This window comes from Sinohyriopsis cumingii, chromosome 4 (assembly GCF_028554795.1).
Source record: "Sinohyriopsis cumingii isolate HCF-2022 chromosome 4, ASM2855479v2, whole genome shotgun sequence".
NCBI classification, from domain to species: Eukaryota; Metazoa; Mollusca; class Bivalvia; order Unionida; family Unionidae; genus Sinohyriopsis; species Sinohyriopsis cumingii.
The window spans coordinates 79981434-80004471 of record NC_142964.1 but is presented as its reverse complement, the minus strand read 5'-3'; the positions used below and the strand labels follow the sequence as shown (position 1 = coordinate 80004471).

Genomic DNA, 23038 nt, shown 5'->3' with positions numbered 1-23038 from the left:
GTCGTTTTTTTTCTTCAGTTTTTATCATTATGTATGCTTTTGACTTCTCTCTATCCCTCACCCTAAAATCAACAATCATAGCGTTTCGACCCAACAAAGATTGTAGGGATGTTTTCTATTGCGTCTGCGTTTGAACCATATAAAGCGGGGCAGTCTCCAGTCTGACCATCCATTGTTGACTCCTCCTCCTTCGGACATGTGTTCATGACTAGCCAAACCGAACGAAGCTTACGTGAATTTACACCGTGTCAGGCAAAACCTGATACCCAAGCCTGAAGAGATAGAGAATGTCAGAATGTTGAAACTGACCGAAGACATGATAGAAGAGCTCTTCAGAGAGGAAATGAAGACGGTTTGTATGCGTTCGCGTACGTTTGTGTATATAGTAGACATTGGGGCTTTAGTAAATATTGGGGTATTTTTTATGGTAGATATTGGTTTTCATTTACCCCTTACTTCTGTGGGGATAGTAGAGTGTGTGTTTGTAAATATATAGTAAATATTGAGGTATTTTTTATAGTAGATATAGGGTTTGTTACCCTTCCCTTCTGTGTGGATATTGTATTTTGGGTTTGTTTTTTCTTCTTCCCTCTGTGGTATGTTTGTGTGTTTTGTGTGTGTCTGTCTGTGTGTGTGTGTGTGTGTGTACGTGCGTGCGTGAGGTTGTATTTGTGTGTTTGTATGCGTTCGCGTACGTTTGAAATGATATTAGAGTGTTATTGTCCCCATTCTCTACTGTGTGGATAGTAGAGAGTGTGTTTGTATTCGTTAGCGTAAGTTTGTATGGATAGTAGATATTGTGTTTGTATGCATGCGCGTTAGTTTGTGTGGATAATATACATTGTTTTTTTATAGTAAATATTGTGGTATTTTTGATAGTAGATATAGGGTGTTTTACCCTTCCCTTCTGTGTGGATATTATATTTTGGGTTTGTTTTTTCTTCTTCCCTCTGTGGTGTGTGTGTGTGTGTGTGTGTGTGTGTGTGTGTGTGTGTGTTTGTATGCGTTGGCATACGTTGTGTGGACAGTATATTTGTTTTTTTTTTATTCTTCCCGTGTGTTGATAGTATATTTAGGGTTCGTATGCGTTCGCATACTTTGTGTGGATAGTATATTTGTGGTTTGTATGTGTTAGCATACGTTTGTGTCGATAGTATATTTGGAGTTTGCATTTTGCTCCTTCAAGTTTGTAGATAGTAGATATTGTGTTTGGTTGTTTTTGTCTCGTTCTCGTGTGTGGATAGTATATTTGGGATTTGTATGAAAGTAGAAGAAACCCAAAGGACTTTTTAAGGACCACTCATGTGCCTCGAAAATATTTGCATTTTTGCCTATTTGTTTTTAGTTGATTGTATAGTTGTTTGTGTGAGAGATTAATCTTCATCAGTATGTCTTTGTGTTATATATGTCTATACCTCTACTGTGTTTGTCTATATCTAGGGTAGCACGTATTCAGGTCAGCCACTTGCAACATTGTTGCCAGCGTTCCGCCCACTTGAGGTCAGCCCCTTGCTACATTGTTACCAATCTCCAGTACCGTGCCATCACCTCACCTGTTCCATTACTATTGTCCCTACACAACAACTCTACTTTCCCTTGTTGCTATACGGACCCAATCAATATTCCCCATGTTAAATTTCCCTTGTAACTAGAATTGCCCAGGGTGATCTGAAAAGTCTTTGTAGCTAGAGTTGCCCACGGGGTTCTGTAATGTATTTTCCCATTGTCGCTAGGGTGCCCCACTATACTAGCCTTGTTTACAATTAATCACTGTGTAATATCAAGACATTCAAAACTATTGGAATTCGTTCGGAACGTTATGTGTTTTTGGACTTGTGATAGGATATTTCAGATTATTTAATTCGCAATGTTGTAAGTGTCGTCTTCTGAATTTTCACTTTTTATTATAGAGGAATAAATTGCTTGTTGATTTTGCTTAATTTATTGTGTTTCACTTTCTTTCTGTAACATAGTTTGAGACCTATAAATGTACCAAGATATGCGAAAGGTTGCCAGTAGCTTTCCATGGGTAAGTGGCTTTTCCCCCAAGTTTTCCAGAGATTTCCCTGTACCAAATATACCGGCCGCCATGTATAGCCTATTATGTGCCTGAAACCAATAGCAACAGCAATATAAATCAACCCTTCCCCTACAATGATCAACCTTGGAACACAATGACGTTCCTTAATTTGTCTCAGCTATTTATCTCGACATATTTTGCGGACAAAGCAAATCAAAACGGGTAAATGAAATGCGTAGGACAACGTAGCCGTAATTGTGAAGCGAAAGCTCAATCGATATATAAGCTAACAAAGGGTCTTTGATAAACTCGTGTAATAGCAGTATGTGCAATTTTAGAAGCTTTTAAAATTAGTGTTTACCTTTACAAAACCTTTTTGCAAGGAAACTATCAAATCAAATTACACATCACCAGTGGATATCGCAGGGGATAGCACGAGGAAACAGGAAATAAACATATAGAGAAAATTATATCACTCCTTCAGTCTAGCGACATGATGATCAGTTGACTGCATCGATTGATTAAGGAACTCCCGATATCGGCAGGTAGGTCTAAATATCTCACTTCAATATTTATTTATGTTAGATCTGTAATTTGTTCATGTTTCCATTAAATCGTGGAAGAAGAGGAAGAGAAATAAGTAGAAGAAGACGATTATTAGGAGAAAAAGAAGAATGTTACATACTGTTGTTCTGTCATTGTATCTACTGACAGAGGTCAAACACGTTTGTTTCATTCATAAAACTACAGCGAAACTTCAATAACTCAAGCATCACTCACTCAGATACTGGATAAACTGGAATGACTAGCCCAGTCCTGATGAGTAACATCTTGTTTGCGGGTTAGAAAAATTCGAGATATTTTGATTAATTATCTGTAGCAAACAATGATGGAACAGTAATTTGAACCATTAGCGCCTCAGATTTTAAAAATTCTTCTCACATTTTGTTCAGCGTAATCTGTCACCATTTTGGTCTTAACTTTATAACAAATACCGAATGCGAAGTCCTTAGGATCATCTCTTCAATGTACACAATTTATAGTATTCAGAGCTCTTTCTCAACTGATAGGAGACATGTTTAATGTCAACCGGGACATCCTCGGTCTTTTTTGTTCCGTCAAGAAAGAAACCTGGATGTAATTGGTTGCAATTGAACATTATATTCAGAACTACTTTTGTTCACATGGACTATTATGGTCGAGGAATGAGACAAAGTCACAATAAGAACATTGTCAGCCTTTCGTGTCGCAATGTATGTGGTACACTTATCCAGAGGCTAGTCACCAAACGGATGAAACTGAAGTGTATTCTTTCAACTACTTCCAAAGACATTTCTCTGACCGACTTATTATACGAAGCTTTTCTAATATGAAATCATCGTAAAGATTTTATTCATTATCAGTAATACATAAGAGGTAAGATATTAGTATAGGACATTGATGGCCAGGGATAAATCAGACACACAAGGTCTCACTGGATAGTTTCGTATTTTGACACTCCCCTAATTTTTAAGGTAGAAGGCATGAACCTAATTATCACAAGCCTAGCATTTATAAATTCACACATAAGCTAAATCTATAATGTGGTTCAGATTTACTTTGAGTTAGGCTTGGAAATAGGTTGGCTTGTTGGTGACTGCCTGTCACAGTTAGATTTGCATTGGAGATCAAATGCGTAACGTGGGCTGCAAATGAGCTGTCGACTTGGCTTACGTATTTATGTGTGTCTGCTACAGAGGTAAATATCTAAAAATCTAGATGGTTGAGGGGTGATGAAAAGTTTGCTAATTTGTTATAGCACTAGTGAACTTTATTCATGCATAAGGCACATACTGATTCTTTTAGCTGCCTTGTCACAGAAAAATATTCAAAATAGCTATTTCTTGTCAAAAATGAATGTAAAATTTAGGGGTTGGTGGCAGTGTTGGTTCAGTATAAAAACCATCAGTTGCATCAGGAATTAACCTGATTATTGCAGTCAAAATCTCACATGTATGCTTTCTACAAAAATCATTAGTTTGTTTTTATTTGCATCTTCAGTGTAAAATTATTCTCATTTTTCTGTAATTGGTCATCGTCGGATGAAAATTCACCAGATAAACTGTCCAGTGAGACCCAAGCCATTCCTTTCTTCAGTTATCACCGATGAGATGATAAATGTTTGCCTTCACTGGGGAAGGAGGCTGAACAGGGAGAAAAATTATAAAACGAAAAATGGAGGCACACAATCGTAACCTTTTGGGCATTCCGTGATCGAAATGTCGATCTAGAATTAATGAACGATTCTTAAATATGTAACCATTTCAGATAAATGGAAGCCGGCCATTTAAAAAAAAATCTTAGCACTTACATTACCTTGTTTCGTATTTGCCTAATGCAAGAGAAGGAAGTCTGCAAATAAAATTTGTGAGAATCGCAAGTATGACGACACTTGTCACGTACGAACCTATTCTCCATATTATGCTAATGACCCAGTTGTTACGATTGAAAAGGACGAAGACGGTACTGGTGGAGACCAGTAACTATTTGATCATGAGAGATGATTACTGCTTAAGACATATTACTATTATGCGAGATAGAATCATGCACATTAAAACTTGCCATTAAATTGTGGAGCTTTATTCATGGTTTTCCCGAGCTATGGTTTGAAGTGGTAGTGGGGTTGGGGGTTGGGTTAGAAAGAAATAAAATTGTAGTGGTTGAAAAGGTACATTGCCATTTTTGAGTACACAAGCGTGTTTTATTCCGTTGATGTAAACTTTTCTTGACAATTTTAATATGCAGCAAGTACTAACTTTGCCACGAGTGGATGTAATAATAATGTTAAAATCAAGAGGTGTGTCATATTTTTCTATACCCTTGGTCAGCGAAATTATTATTTAAGTTTCAAGTTATTTGTTAAAAATGCTTGAAATATACCCATAAGTGGTTTAAGAATGTGACAGCATTGCATTCGGAGGGTACTGACATTGTCTAACCACTGATGTATTTTTTTTTACAGCTTTTCAAACCAAATCTCGTCAAATATAACGCGATTTCACAAATCAACTCAAACGAAACTGACATATAGAAAAGCAAGCAACAATGCTAGCTTCCCGTTCAATGCATATTATTAGGTTTCCAAACCTCAAAACGTAGGCTTGAACATCAACGAAATTGCCTGAAAGACCGGCTGGCTAGTGTTATTGATCACTACCATTATTTGATTACGTCGAATTCATGCTGGAGGTGAAAATGTTTTATCGCTTTTGCTATCCTGTTATGACAATGTTCGTTACGCTTAGATTTTAACAACCCGATGTTAATGAGTCAACAGATCCATTATTTATTGGATACTGTCACTACCTACACACCGTCCCAGCCATGAACTGTCGTTCCAGATTAACTAATAGTTTTCTGAAAAGTGTAAGAATATTTCCAATAAACGACCCTTTTATACCTCTAAATTAATCTGCGCCATTACTGAATGAGTCTGTAAATGGCAACGAAACCTTTAAAAATAACCAAATATCTGTTTACAATCAGGTGAAGTATGAATTATGTTAACTGGGGTAATGCTTGATTGTTTGTCTTGCTCGACTGAAATAATATTGTAAGCACAAATTTTAAAGGTTTATTTTCCAGCCAAGACACGCATCCGCTTAATCGATTTTTCAGATCAAATTAAGAACATATTGAAGGAGGTGCCTATGGGTATGTACAGTAAAATGCCACCATCAACCCATAAAAATCCCATCAAACAACCTCTCCTCGAAACCAAAACCAAACACAAAAAACACAGATCACTTGGCGCGAACATAAAAAATCAATCCAGTTTGTATTTACAAACAGGAATATACAGTTGTAAAGACGAGCGATGCTTCATTCAGCGAACAAATGACTGATACTAGATTCAGAAGTTCAACAAGTGGAATGAGTTTCAAATAGCAACCAAAAATTAAACGTTTCATAATTTTTTTATCTACCTCATGACATGAAAGGTAAGTAAGCAATGATTTATTATATTGTTCATCGTACAAAGAGATAAAACCTTTTCACATGGGGAGTCGCGGTATCTCTGCTTGCAGAGCGTCAGACGCGTAATCCAGAAGTCGCTGGTTCGATACCTGCCCACACCAGATCCGATGGCCGCTACAGTGTGTCGATGGGAAAGCACTTTACTTAAATATCCTCCTCATAATATAGCTCTAATGTGTTAAAGGCGCCGTTAAAACAGCAAAAAAAACAAAACACGCTCTTTAATGCGACGTAACAAGTATCTGGCACTATGGACCTATAAGTCATTTAAATAAACATAATAAATAATAATCATTTAAACCACACACACACACACACACACACACACACACACACACACACACACACCTGAATTTAAAAATAAACTGAGATATATGTTTGAGGTGTTTATACAGTGACTGTCGCTACTTTAAAATAATGAGAATATATCAAAGCTAAATCTGTTCTCTTAAATAGTTATGTGTTAGATGGGAAGTTTAAAAAAAAAGCAACACCTCTTCAATGACACAAGCATTATGCACTGTACGAAATTATGTCGTCTTGACGGTACATTCCAGTTTCAAATCTTATAGAGAGAACACCAAACCATAGCTGTACCAGACAGGATTGTTAATGTTTAAATTCATATCAACACGTGACACAAGACTGAACGTCTTATTAAAAGAAAAATATTCTAAATTGTTGAGTCATTTTGTTTTAGTATTTGCATAATATTTCTAAAGATCTGTCTGCACGACTTAAATTACAATTTTAAAAACAAAATGATTAATCTGTATTTAGAACATTGCAGATGTATTTCATATAGTTTGACCACTTGGATGCAGCCTTAATATAGTGTGATATAAATATTTGTTAGACAGACTACCATCGTGCACAGAACAAGGTGATTCATTGATATTATTATGTATATTTTATTTGCATTGTTTGTAAGTTAGTTGTTCTTAATTTTTTAATTATATTTCATTACATGCTACCTGTAATGTAATACTGTATGTTGGACTTGACATTGTCCAAAACTGAGTTCATTTCTGCTTGACCTGAATTGACTTTATTCTGTAAACAACTAATACATAGCTAAATTATTCTCTATGTGTATGGGCTTAAAATCAGTATTGTTATTAATAGAAATAAATGTTTATTTGGGGCAAGGTCTAGGTTTTGGAATTTCCTTAGTGTATATTACATAATCCAGGTTCTGGCTTTTATTTTGGAGAAATTAGGATCATTCTAGAAGGTTATTTTCCATAGGTAATATTTTTTGTTTTATATAGAAATTGCTAATTGTGACCTGAGGTTAAGTAGAGAACTATATAATCTTGTACCTGAGAGGATTTTTTATTCGATATTTAAGTTCTAGCACTTTCAACTTATATTATATGTCGTGTCCAAAATTTAATTTTTGGCTGGAAATTTTACCTCTTCAAATTAATGAATTCAAGTTATTATTTTCTCTGGAAATACGAAAGGGCTCTGATAAATTTCATGGACAGAGACACCCACTCGAATTTATTGTGAATTCAAACATGGAATTATATTACAGTGATTCAACAAAAGACTGTTGACACATCAACACTCTACAAGCTACCATAGAGACATCATCGACTTCAGTTTTTGGATTTATTCTGGACTTGTATTGGATTTTATTTGGGACTTTAAATTATTAGGTTTTGTGTCTGTAATTCTTGGATTATATTTGGATTTAATTCGCAATACAGAAAGTTCTTTTTCTCATCTTCACTTCGTATTCTAGGGAAATAAATTATTTGTTGAATTTTACAAAGCTTGTTGCTTTTCACTCTTTTCTTATACTTATTTTAAGAGTATATACTCGTAACATTATCATATCTATCTGTCCCTTGAAAGTTGATAATTTTCAGGTCATCGAACAGCAATTCCAATTTTTGCTTGATTCGGTGCCAATATGTCTACGCCTCACAGTACTGTCTATCCTGATTTTAGGCTGTCAGTACAATAATGTACAAACCTCATATTTGGTTAACATCGATTTTGCAAATATCTCTTCTGCGCAAGGACATTTCACAAACTGATTGGAAATACCCTGGACATACTTGTATTGATCATTTAATCGATGATACAATTACCCCCTTTGAACAAAACATGGCATCGATTCCTTGACAAGTCTCAGTTTGAGATACCATTCATATACTATGTTTAACATGCATTTCTTGTAAAGAAATTTATCAGAAGGTATAACAACGTCGTCCACATACAAAATAATACACACTTTGGTACTTTCAGTGTGTATGTCTTTATCTACCTTTTCACGTCTAGAGCAAGGTCACTGACAAACAGAGCAAATCACCTTGACGAACTCCACTTCTACACATTAACCAGTCTGTTGATTGACTCAAACCAATACTGGCGCTGTAAGTCCCCTTTATAGAATCATATACTTTTCCAACGATATCAGTTATCAGAGTATTTTATAGTAAATGGTCTCTGCTAATTTTCAAAGTCCTTACGTCTATAAATAAGCATATATATATATATATATATATATATATATATATATATATATATATATATATATATATATATATATATATATATATATATATATATATATATATATATATATATATATATATATATATATATATATATATATATATATATATATATATATATATATATATATATATATATATATATATATATATATATATATATATATATATATATATATATATATATAATAATAATAATAATAATAATAATAATAATAATAATAATAATAATGGAACTCATTAAAAAGTGTAATCCAGACAGGACGGATCTTTTGAACACGTTCGTTTTGTTCATACATTAGAATACGATTGGTGTCCTAAAGGCACAGTATTCGCCTATTTAAGAAACCACTATGTATCTGTATATATTTTGTATTCAGTAGCATTGCGAGATTTACGGCGAAGAGATCTGTGTTGAATTGAACTGGATACAGAGCTAACAAAAATAAACAGTAGAAAAGAAGGGGCCATAACACAGTCTTGGGGGGTGGGGGTGAATCAGAACTCTATTATTGACCGATTTCTGGAACTTAACATTTGTGATGTTATAGCATCGATGTCTTATTTAATGTTTTTTTAATGAAAGGTATTTAAATAAAAGGCATGCGCCCCTTTCTACATTTGTTTGGTACATATTATTAAACACTGAATGGACCGCATTTGGTAATAAAAGAGTGGGGAGTGCTTGATAGATTTATATTTCAGCCCATAGTACATATCGGGTGAGTAGTATTAACTTGGACTAGATTTTTTTATGTTTGTTTTATTTTACGATGTTTATGACACGTACTTATGGTTTGCATTTTTTTTTATGTTATGACGTAAAATTTAAGAAAAATAAAACCGAATTCAACATTTGAAAAATAACTGATTGACAAATTAAACAGCGTGACCTAACAATGTTAATAATTCTTTGATCCAAACAAACGTCATTGACTTTTTGGAGTAATTTACATGCCGCACATTCATATTCGAGAGAAAGTTTTGTGTCGATTTTAGTTTTGCGTGAACTCCCCAGTTACCCAGTTATTAGAGAACTGAAAACTGGTAGATATATGAGGTGCGCCACCCCCACCCCCCGCAAGAAAGTCAAAGACAATTATATCCGTATATAATAGCTGTTTCATCACTAATTCAATAAGTGGCATTTTTCACAATGCTAACATGTCTTCATTTGAATTGACTTTAATATGTATTATGCATTCAAAAAGAATTGGCTCAATTTACATACATACATACATACATACATACATACATACATACATACATACATACATACATACATACATGCATCCATGCATACATACATACATACAGATCCGATGGCCTAGTGGTTAGGGCGTCCGCAGGTTCGATCCCAGGCCGAGTCATACCAAAGACTTTTAAAAACTGGGTGGGATATCATGCTACATGTCTGCGGCGTGATGCCCCATTGCTAGACATCACTATAAACTGTCACACTGCAGACATCGTAGCCATAAGACTGAAAATTGTTAAAGGTACGTTAAAGAACCAAATCACACACACACACGCACACACACACACACACACACACACACACACACACACACACACACACACACACACACACACACACACGCACACACACACACACATCCATCCATCCATCCATCGAGATTGCAAGTGATTTTAGGACTACATACAAACCTTTCAACAGGCAAAATACAGGCGAGTAGGTTTATATATCAGCCTTTAACGATGAATGTCCGAATTCATTTATTTAAAAACCATTGTTAAAAAAATTCATCTCAGTTTAACTCAACTTTATTTACATTCAGGTCACTGTAATATTGACTTATAACTTTGAACAATCCATATCAAAATGCCCCCCCCCCCCCCCCGCGTTATCCATCTGCTGCTATACGATCTAACATTTTATTGCAGTTAACATAAAACACTCTACATTATTATGGTCAATAGATTGGTTTACTTTCCATAAAGTAACCGCGCACCTAACCCTAACCCACCCCACCCCCAAAATAAAAATAAACAAATAAACGAAAACAACACATACTATGTTTGATCATATAGTCATAACGGAACATATGCACACTATTTGTACCCGTGTCATGTGATATTCACAAGTGAATTCCAAGCCTGTGTTTTAACTGGAAACGGACCATTCCACGGATATATCTAATGAGGAAGCTGACGTCTGACAAAACTCCTAACTGCGTTTTGGCTCAATGTAATGTAGTTCTGTGACTTTGGATCTAATTACAGTGCAGTTTGTCATCAATTGGGATACATTTTGTTCGGAAACGTCTTGTTGACGTGAAGTTTAAATTAGTGTTTGAACTTCAGATTTTCCATCTGTATGGAAATTCAAATTCAAAATCGATACAACGGAGTTACGACTCAGTTCATTCTGTATTGACGACTGATGTTATGATTTTGTTGAGCATAGCGCATTCTGAAGTGTGCTATCCTCGTGATCTAAGTCTGATCACAGCAACTGATTCATAGGAAGTTATAAAACTGGTAAGTGTGAATGCTTGTGTAATGGGTCACGTAGATAAACATTATAAACTGGAAACCTACTGCCAGCCTCATGATACGCTTTGATTGAAAATAATGCATGCCGACCCAGTAGGATTATCCTCTGCCTTTTCCGTTAAGTGGAGAAAAAAAAAACTCGGATGTTATTCGTCGCCATTGAGATCTATATTTTTAATAATCGACTCAGCTTGACCTTACTAGATAATCCAATATTACAATTTACATGTTCAAAGCAACTTGGAAGAACATTTGGAATGCCGCTCTCTCTCTCTCTCTCTCTCTCTCTCTCTCTCTCTCTCAGTGTTTTTTTTAATTGTTTTATTCACAACAATCGTAATAAAAAAGAAAACTTTTTCTGGTGGAGTTTGAGGGCCTATGCTTGTAATGTCTGGGGGGCTAGGGTCTGAAACCAAGTTGCGGCTGTGAACATATATGTTATCCTAATTCCTAACTTAAATATGGAATTTAAAGATTCCCGAGAAGAACAACAGGAACAAAAGCAAACTCTTGATTTTAAGAGATTGCCGTGGATGCAGTTGAGAAAGAAATAAAGATGCAGCCTTATCGCTATGCAAGATTGAAGGTTATGACAAAAAAAGAAGCACGGGAGTAGCTGTTTATTTCTTTGGTTGTTGATTTTGATACTGTATCTATTTGTCATTTGTAACTACTTAAAATAGCTGAATGTGACATTGTTTAACAATAACTATTGTGGGCCGGTTGACTACCATTTTTTCATGCACACGTCTGAAATCTGACTGACGTTCCAAGCATGAATCGTTATTTTCTAATTAAGAAAGAATTATTACTATGGAAAAATAATAGCAGAGCATCGTTTCTTGCCATACTCGACCATTGAAAATAGTTAATTATTTTCTTTACTGGTGTGATATATGTTTGTCGTTTATTTACTTACTCCTTTGATTTTTTTCCATCTTTGTATCTGCCCTAGATGTGAAGATAAATGCTGTGAATATGGTTCCATATACACTTATCGATCTCCGAATTTTTAATTTTTTTTACGTGGGTGAGAGTGGAGTTTATGTACTCAAGAACCAGTTAATCTTACGTGTCAGAAAACGATTCCCTTGTCACTCTTTTTTTTTCTGTCACTCTTTCTTTCTGTGCAAGTTATTTCTAGGAGTTCGCTGGAGGATAATGTTTATGTGGATACACAATTCGTGAAAATTTGGAAAACAGAGAATGACTTATTTACGAGTTTAAATCGCAAAAAATTATATTTTGACACTTGGAAACTGCAGAATTAGATACCCAGTATACTAAAGCTAACAAAAGGAGGTCTTCCCCGGGAAGAACTAAAGGTTCTCTCTTGTTGCACTTTTTGGTCATTAAAAGTTTTGCTTCATCGAACAGGTGGAGGTACCTGTCTACTTCTGTGCAAGTAAATATTTACATTTCATAAGATAACCGCGATGAATGGTATCTTTACACACGGAATTAGTATCGAGAACTGAATAGCGTGACAATTTGAATCTATTCTTGCCTTCACAACGTATGTCACCCTACACTATTATGACCTATGTTTGAACGCGTGTACAACTTTTAATAATCAATTATTGTTACCCCCTCTGCCGCATTAAGGCGATGAATGGTGGAACGTGATTAATCATTTCTCGTTTCTTGGGAAGGTATTTAAAGCAACAGTAATTTGACTTGCTCACCTGTAAACACAGCGTAACGACTAAAATGAACTGCAAGTAGTAACGAAGACTAGCACTGGAAAGTTTTAAATGGCCGCATAATTTATTTTGACAGGGCATATTGGTGAGTAATTCTAATTAAAACTGTATTTATTCGTACAGAAAGAACATTAGTCATTTTCATCACGTAAAGTATACGTATTCTAATTGGTGACATCAATATTTTTTTGTTCGTGTTTCCACTGGAAATCTTCCCTACACCGGCTCTTAGCAACCCGGTCTTGTCTGCTGGATAGCCAACAGAAACCTGGTCTTATATGCGGGCAAGCTAACTATGTCGAGGCGAATAAGGCAGATATAATCCTAATCAAACCTCCATATTCTTATAATCCTACAAAACGGTAAGAATGCTTAATTTTAAACCGAATTCTAATTAACTTGGTCAGGTCGTCATATTACAGGATCTGTATGGATAGGTGTTTCTATACCACGTGTCTTTAACACAGTTTGCCAGATTACAGTGCTAGGGTGCCTGGTCAGTTTCTGTACATATATATTGTACAATTCGTTATAGTAACGAACCTGGGTGTCAGAGCCGATGACAAGGTAGGACAACTAGGACAGAGGGGCCACCACCGTCACAATTTTTAATTCGTAGGGACCTACTAGAGCATTTTTCCTAGGACCCACAAATCCTGTCCGCGGCCCTGCTGGGTGCTTATGCAGTTTCTATACATTTCTATATACAGTTCGTCTTATTACAGAGACTGGTTGCATAAGCAGTTTCTATGCATGGCTATACACGGGTAGATCTATCACAAGGCTCTTGGTCTATATGCAGTTTCTATCGGTATCTATATATATATATGTATTTCGTCATAAAGACAGTTTCTATATATGTCCATGCAATTTGTCTTATTATAGGGAATGGTTTCTACAGGGTCTGGGTTTATATGCAGTTTCTATCGGTATCTATGCACATTTCGTCCTATTGCAGGTCTTGAGTGTATAGACAGCTTATATACATGTCTATACAGTTTGCCTTATTATAGGTAATTGTTTCGATATGACGTGTCTATAGACAGTCCATGTTGTTAACGGCCTCGGTTTATATGCAGTTTCTGTAGGTATCTAAATACATTTCGTCCTTTTGCAGGGCCCGAGTGTATAGACAGTTTCTATACATGTCTGTGCAATTTGTATTATTATAGACAATTATTTCTATACAACGTCTTTATAGACAGTTCATCCTTTTAATGGGTTGGGATATTAAGCAAAAGGTTGGGTTCGATAGTAATATGTATACAGTTCGTCCTATTATTACAGAGAATGTGTGTATTGTAAAGTTTCTATACATGTAAATGTCAATATACAGTTCGTCATATGTCAAGGCCTGGGTGTATTGTCAATTTCTATACATCGTGTCTACTTACAGTTTGTCCTATTACACGGCCTAAATGTATAGACCATTTCTATACAACGTGTTTATTTCACGGCCTGCGTATATAGATAACTTCTTTTCAGATATATCGGTTTTGTTTGTACCACAAGATGAACTATATCTGGTATTTCACGCAAGAAAAGAAAATGTTTTAAATTTTTTATTATATTTGTTCCTGAGTCGACACTCAGAAAATTAAACTCATTCTTCAGCACACCACCCTTACCCAAGTTTTCGTAACTTCGCTCCACTTTTAGTCACATTTTTAGACTGATCATATAACATATCAGCGATGTAAGAGAGCGTCGGGTGTAAGGTGACCTATTATGTTTTCAATAAATTATATTTTGATACCAGTCCATAATGCATATCCAATTCAGCAAATGTGTTACACAGGGTTTTCTCCCTGTTGTCCTGATGGTACAGAAGAAATAAATTCGTAGATACGCGAAAAAGTCGAGTTAAATTTATTGGACAAAAAATAACACCATTCCTAAGAGGTAATGCAGTTTTTATTATTGTATGTGCTGTAGCTAACGAAATACTAATACAATCAAGCGTCACATGACATGATGGGAAATCTTTTATTTTCACAATTAAAAAATAAGGGGATATATTTGTTGATTTTAAATTATAGGAACAATATTTCACATATAATTTTCTTCATTTCACACTTAAATACATAATAAAAGTAGATTTCTTGTATGGAGTCGGCCAAACATGTATTCGCTGTCATAAAATAAAAATAAAAAACCCACCCCTACCCACTCCCACCTCCCCCCACCACAACAAAAACTCGATACGTTGATACAAGTGTTCCTTGTTAACAAAATCAAGCAGTTTATTTACACAAGATAACAGGCAATGTTGAACTTGTCACGCCCAAAAGTCCTTGATACGGATAAATTAAACAAGCTGCGCTAAGATGTGTTGCTTATTTTGTAAGGATGAATTTTGATTGTAACTTTACCGTGAAATGCGGATTGACGTTTATACTTACCGAATCCATTTACATTCTTTCACGCAATAGCACCAGAGCTACTGCTGTTGTTTTTAATTAGGTAAATTTGTGGAGAACGTTCTTCCACTAGAAGAAGAAAGAGAAAAATCACCTTTAAAGATTTGTTTCACTTTTGGACATTTAAATTAGTTTTGTTACACTGAAATTTCTAAACGTGTTTTTATTTGATCAAAGTATGAACCAAACCGCTCGTTGTGAATTCGAAGTTGACATATTGTGATTTTCTATGAAAAGAAATGCTCATGTCCCAACCCGATTTGTAGGGGACAGGTATTATTGTGTACTTATTAGATAAAGGTGAGACATTTTTAACTACAAACTTCGATAAGCTGGTGATATGCAGACCTAGGTGTTTCCTCCATAACACCTTCGCAAGGACCGCTCCGGTGGGCTAGTGGTTAGAGCATCCGCCTCGGATGCTTGAGGTCGCGGGATCGAACCCCGGCCGAGTCTAATCAAAGACTTATAAAAATGGTACTAACAGATGCCTCGCTAGGCGCTCAACATTAAGATGTTAGTGTTAGAACTGGTCGGCCTGGTGTCAGAATAATGTGACTGGGTGGGACATCATACTACATGTCTGCGGCATGATGCCCCAGTGCTAGACATCACTATAAACTGCCACACTGCAGACATCGTAGCGATATGACTGAAAAATTGTTAAAGCTACGTTAAAAATCCAATCACACACACACACACACACACACACACCTCTACGCAAGAATATGCTAATTGTGCATGACGTAATTGCACATTATCTGACTCTTACAATAGGACCATTGCTCGACTATTTCTAGGTCGAGAAGTAACACCGAATTGAATTGTAGGAATATACATAACATTGAATGGTTGGGTAATTCGCGCCCCTTCCCCCTCCCGGCGGTGTGCACCGTGTAAGATGCAACGGAAAAGGCCGATTTTATAAGGATTGTGACTTTGTCTCTTTCGGCCGCCATATTTTGTACCATTCAAACAAAAGGAGTTCTGAAAATAGTTCAAAACGGCTGCGAATTATATCTGATGATTTATTTCTCGACTTGACGGAAAAGACCGAGTGTGTTGCGACATTTCAGTCTGAAAACTGGAAAAATCTTCAACATGAAGTAGCACGGATTATAACCGGACTGCCATGCTCAAGAAATAAACTCTAAGGTACAATGTGAAAATTTAAGAGATACGTACAGTATTGTGAAGTAAGTCCCAACTAATCCTAAATGTCCTATCGCAAGTCCAAAGATATCAAATGTTCTGAATGAATTCGGATAGGCTTGAATGTCCCTATGTACCACAATGATGCGATCCAGAATGTTTTTGAATGAGTTCACAATTATTCCAAAAAATTATGTGATAATCCAAACTCAGTGAGTATTTTGTACATCCAATAAATAATTTAATTAAATAATCCCTCTCAGATTATATCTTAACACATCTGTAAATCTTGTTGAATGGATTCCCGCAGACTGAATGTAAAACAGGAATTAATTATCTGTTTATCATATCCCTATTTATACTCATTCTCACTTGACCTATAATATAATATAATGTGACGATTTCCGATGGAAAAATCGTGCATTGTTGTAAACAAAACTGATCTTGAACTCGTGCTACGTAAATAAGCCTGTTTCTAGAATGCTCTGAACTAAATTGTTATGTCAACATGTTATTTACAACTTACAATCATGGACAAAAGTTAGGTATGTAAACATCCTGCTTTCAAATGATATTATCTTAAAGTGCAATCTATAACCATGAACAAACGTTAAGCGCACAATATGGATGTACAAAACAATAAGCAAGTAATTATCACGAGAAGAAATAATTAAACTTCTTTAGAGACTGAGCACCTGATTCAAATATGAAAAACGACAACAGCAACAGCAGAAGCATAAACATCAATAATAATAATAATAATAATAATAATAATAATGACAACAGCCAAATAAATTAATAATAATAATAATAATAATAATAATAATAATAATAACAACAACAGCAACAACAACACTAATAATAATCATCATCATCATCATCATCATCATTGTTGTTTTTGTTGTTGTTGTCGTAGGGTTTAACGCAATTTTTCAGCACAATATATATCCTATACATGGCGGCTAGTATTAATGGTGGAAGAAGAACTCGGGGAAAACCCCGGAAAGAACCACTGTCCCACGAGAAGCTACTGGCAAGCTTTCTCACATACCCACATTGGCCGAATCTGAGAATCGAATCCACGCCGATAGATGTGAGATGGCAGTGATCAGTAACGGTGAGCGCTTTAGACCACTCGGTCACTCGGGGCTCCATCATCATGATGAGAATGACAACAACAACAACAACATCAACACAACAAAACAACAATGTAAACATAATAATAATAATAATAATAATAATAATAATAATAATAATAATAATAATAATAATAATCGTAATAATAATAATATCAGGAGTAATACTACTACCATTACAATTTACAATGACAGCTTTTTATCTTCTCAAACACGCAAGGTATCTATACATGTCAAATTTATGAATGGAGTTATAATTTTGGGGTAATGAAATGGGGCCTCAGCCAAATAACAGTTTGTTTTTAGAAAAGGCGAACAAAGATTGCCCATTTTAGATTTTGAACATAAAGATGTATTTCACATCATATAATCTTTAATTGGTTTTAAAGTCGGTCTTGATTTAGTGTCTACATTTTCAGATTACACGTGTGTTCAGACCAGTGTCAAATTCTATTGCTATGATATGAGCTTCTAAAGTCGATTGGTTCACAGCTTGATCTTTGATTAGATGGCATATTTCCAGCTGAATAAATAAACACCAGATCTTGTAAATAAAATTGTGTTGTATATTTGTGTTCAAAATGATATAAAGTTCAATATCTAGTAATATGTAATAAAACAAATAGTATCGCATTAGATTTGAATCCATTATATCACAACTAGGTTTGTGTTAGTAAAACAATTATGCTTTTGCTGCAAGCTTTTGCACACGATACTAAGCTAAAAAGATTTTAAAAACGCACCCCCCCCCATGAATTTAATGTCACGAAAACCTAATAAAATCATTTACATTGTAATGCATGTATGTATACAAAAGTATCGACACATTTCACACGTATATGTGTCGTGATTTTGAAATGATATTATGATAATTTCAACAAAAAGGTCATTAATTATTGAAAAAGCTTTGCACCGATGGAAATAATTTCATTTACTTCAATGGCAAATCTGGTTATTTGGATGTCCATACAAACAATATACCACATTCCATAAATTGTTGACAACTGATTTTGAGATGTTCGTGCTAACAATCTCCCGAAATGAACATTGGTGACTGCGTACGGACTGACTGGAAAACTTAGTACGAACCTGCTTCAAATTTTTCACAGAATGCGCATTATTTATCACATTAACGATTTACAAATTTCGATTCAGAAGAGATTCGTGACAAATATCATATTGCGTAAGCCAAATCAGTATTTATTTACTAATTGCTATTATGCTTAGAATTGTCGAGCTATGTTCGATGTATCTTTCCAGCTTTTAAGAAAATCCCTCACCCTCACCTCACATAGGAATTGATCTGTCCAACAGATCCTTATTGTTGCTAGATTTTGGCTTGCATATTTCGTGCGAATGACCGATTGTCACAAAAAGTTCACATTATTCCCTTAAATGCATGCACAAATCATACCTATCATATCCAATTTATCACCAAATCAACAATTTTAGTATATCGAACGATCACGATTAACAAATTACATTCAGAAGCAGAACTCTAAATTTACTTTCTAATGTAATTGAAAATGTTAATCAATAACTTCCAATCCATTTGTGATCCGGATAAACACGTGTCCATAATCTAGATCGGAAATTACTTTATGATCAAATATTAATTAGTAGTTAAGATCTTTTTGTGAAACAAAATTTAAATATCCATCGATTTCACCCAAAAAAATTCTGTGTAAAATTACAAATTTGAAGACAGATGATTCCAACTGAAAATGGGATGATTGCAACAGCTATTTGTTTTAACGGTGCTTCCCCATTTGAAAATACTGAACACTCGCTAATAAGTCGAGTCCAACTTTAACAACAAGGATCATAATCTGTCGGTGCATACGAGTCTGGCACATCAGGGTCTCAGCTCTTTGTTACTCTTTGCAAACTGCATTGACCCAAATCTGCCGACGCATTATCTGACAGCAGATCAAGGTCTGTGCAGTTGGATTCGGCTTATAAGCGAGTACATGCGGTCTTAACTATTGATAGGAGATATTATCAATTTACCACATATCCCGGACACTTTACGGATAGTGTTTGCAGTTTAATATTTTTGATATCACAGCATGATAATGTTTAACTTTCTAATTGGTCGAAATACTCCGATGAAATTATTGTGCAAGATTCTCTTTGCTGATCGGCTGCAATCGTGGGAAAATGTTTCGATTCCCACCTTCTGAAACTGTTTGTTTTTACTATTACTATCAACATTTAACGGTCATTTTTCGAATCGAGTGCCCAGAGGGAACTGGGAATGAAGGTCACGTCTGTCTGAATATGGCCTATTTACCCCACATGTGCCAGTTACGCCATGCATAGCTTATAATGCGCTGAAAAATGGCGTTAAACTTAAATAAGAACAACATTATGAAAAACAACAAAATAAAACTAAGGGTATAGATAAATGTATAGTGGCCGTGGGGGTTGGGTGGGCCGTATACCATTAACACGGAATCCACCATATATACAAGGTGGTTTAAATGTTACCTTGTTGGAGTAAATAAACTCACCTCTGTTCAAAGAAGTAAGTGGACATAAACAAGTGTCCCAAATCAAAGAACGTTATCCAACACAGCATGTTTACGCAGTAAAATAGTTAAAACGATCTAATGTTTCCTCTTATGTGTTGTATCTCTGACTCTAAATAAAATTTGTCTAAGTCTACTGTAGTCTACTGTTCTAATCAAACAATGCAAATATCCGGTCACAAATACATTACAGTAAATCTGGAATTTCTGCATCTAGTAATCTTCCTGTCACATAAATATCCAACAAAAATTGAGTGCGGGACTGATGTCAGATGGTCAAATTATGTGACATCACAAGGAACTTCCATTAGACATTCTGTGTTGCAAAATGTTGTTGTCGGAGTCAAATGTTCTATTTATTCAAAAAGACATTGGTTCTATGATTTAGAATGTTGTTGGTTATAGAACTGGAAAACATTACACTAAAGAATGGGACAAATCAAAGGCGTGATGTCTGAGTCAGAATGAATAAAATTCCTTCTTCTGTCTCTCTAAACTATTTCCAGTAAAATGAAACTATGTGATAAACAGAATCTCAAATGGGTATTGATTTAATATTAAATTTATGAAACTATTGAATAATGTCCAGCGTTTGCTCGCCAAGACTAGTAAAAGCTCTAAATTATTAAACACTATTCAGGTCGTTCTAACAATCCAGTATTAAATCATTACCCATTTTAGATCCTCTATTTATTAATGTGATAACAAGTGAACGTTATATATTAAATTTATGGAAGGACTCACATTATTTGATTCAGCTTCACAAATACCGAACTCATTATTTAATTAGAGTGCAGTTTAGCGTATTATTTGTTTGTTAAAGGCAAGTTATTCGTCTATGCCTCAATACCAACATGTCTAGTTTACGTCAAGCTTAGGAGAGGTCCGAGATTCCTCTGACCCTTGTCACCCCATTTTTGATATTTGGATATTTATGTTGGGGTGTAGGGTAAGAGTCAATTCCCTATCGAAAAGTTGGAATCCGCCGACACCATTTGGTGTCGGCATGGGGTAGCCGCTTTCTTGTCGACCCATCACACTTGAACGACCTTTCATCGAGATATACCTGCATGAAATCAATAGGAATATGATTTATTTTCTCAAAAATCATGAGCATAACATTCGTTATCACTTTAATCCGCTGACAGACGAGACGAAAGTACATCTCCAGCACTAATGAGGTCTGATTTTTTAATTTCTTATTCCCTTTTTTTAAAGTCCATTATGACAAAAACACGAATCTGTTGATTTCCATTCCTCGGTGTAAATATGTATTTAGTAACTATTGATCATAACTGAAGTAATTGAAAAGCATTTGAAAGCACTTCCTCTTTGTGAAACAATTTCAAGCCTTATTAACACATTCGTACGTGCTATATTCACAATGAATAGGTTGTGTCATTGCCTCGCTGGGGTGACATAGATTTTCCATTTTCCAGTTACTTAGAGGAAGGTATTTGTATGGAGATATTGATTATGAAACAGGATCATGTACAGCGCCATCTAGGAATGCATGACGTGTGACGTTTGCACGCATTAAGTTGGGGTTCTTCCAATATAATTTAATTAAATTATGATGAAAGTTCCACCCTGGCTCGTGAGGTTAGAAAGTTAAATTAGTGACGAGGTAGATTTACAGCTCTGAGCCCCCAGTCAGCTATGCCGACGGCTAAATTATAAGAACACGAAGATGAAATTCAATCAATAACAATTTAATAAATTCGATAATTTAAAAACGATAACTTCCAATCACTCGTCTTTCCCTCGACCAAGTGACAGCCTAATTCATCCCGTGATTTACAGTGTGAGTTCGATTTTCCCCCGTCCTTGCATCTACTCATCTATTCCTTTCCCGCTAATTCCTTCCTTCTTTCCGTTCCTCTAACTCCTCCTTCGTCTCCGTTTCCCTCTCTACTATCTCCTCCTCCAATTTCGCTCCCAGACTTCAATTTCTTCTGACTTCTCTCCTTTCTTCTCCTTTCCTCCGTCTCTCTATCTGAGACTACGGGACCAAACTGTAACTGGTCTGTCCCTCAAAGCTTCCTGTGAAAAACCACAAGACGTTAACATATGCTTTATCGAATCTCACCTCACACTAGATCATCAATTAATCATCAGATAAGCTATCACGCTTTCGGTCACGCATGCGTACACATCGAAATTCCCACACACTTCTTGCAGGGTAAACAATGGCGTAGTAACACGGTATCAGCGAATTGTCATACAGACATCAATACATTGCGTCAGACAGTATATACACATATATATTTAATCTCATCGTACTACAATCTGACAACAATCATACGAATGTCTGTACATTACACAAATATTCAACAATGGCAAAATCTATAATCACATGAACATATGTGTTAGTCTACTATAAAATACCCACATAGCGAATTACAATATTAACTCTTACGACGGCTAGCAAGCTATATAATTCTTTACAAATATCAACTCATTTCTTCAAAATATGCAAACATATTAACAAAGTCATTCTTCGTACTACGATTCTAGTAATAATAAAGTATACATACGACCTACAATTAAAATGCAGTCGCATTCCACAAAGACCGAACAAATAGCTCACTGACCTTATTGAAGCTCTCTGTACTTAGAATTTCCTGTTCTAAGATTTTCCCGCCAATAACGAATGGCTATTCGGAGTTACGCTAACCTCTCCTCTGGGTAATTTCTCTCAGCGAACTAATTCTTGCCGGAAGACGTGGAGATATCATTCTATCCAAATCAAAGTCTCTCCCCTATCTCGATTCTGATTGGGTGGCGCTGTGATCCTGTCCAATCGTCTTAGCGGCCAGTTCAACCTGTCTGTCTGTCTGCAGGGAAAAGAAGTTAAGACACTCCCACTTCTTCAGGCAACTTCTTTTAATCTTGGATAAACATTTCCACACCTAGGTGATAACTGGCTATCTGTGGCTTCGTACTCCTAGGTCCGGCTCTCCACTTCTAACCACGGCAATCTTACGTAATGGATTAGTGGTAGACTGCGGCAA

At 35.5% G+C, this 23038-nt stretch overlaps 1 protein-coding gene across 4 annotated transcripts in view; it reads left to right on the top strand.

Annotated features, from left to right (window-relative positions):
• The first annotated feature begins 2373 nt into the window (after positions 1–2373).
• The window catches only part of LOC149801527 (lim and transglutaminase domain protein ltd-1-like), a 45134-nt gene continuing 24469 nt past the window's right edge, over positions 2374–23038 (top strand). The window contains exon 1 of one of the 4 annotated variants that reach the window (XM_089955699.1): positions 2374–2565. The gene's annotated coding sequence lies outside the window, so the exon portion shown is untranslated. Of the gene's footprint in view, positions 2566–8401; positions 8425–10793; positions 11068–12718; positions 12871–23038 lie in introns of those variants that run through there. The other 3 variants (XM_089955703.1, XM_089955702.1, XM_089955701.1) reach the window with 3 other exon arrangements.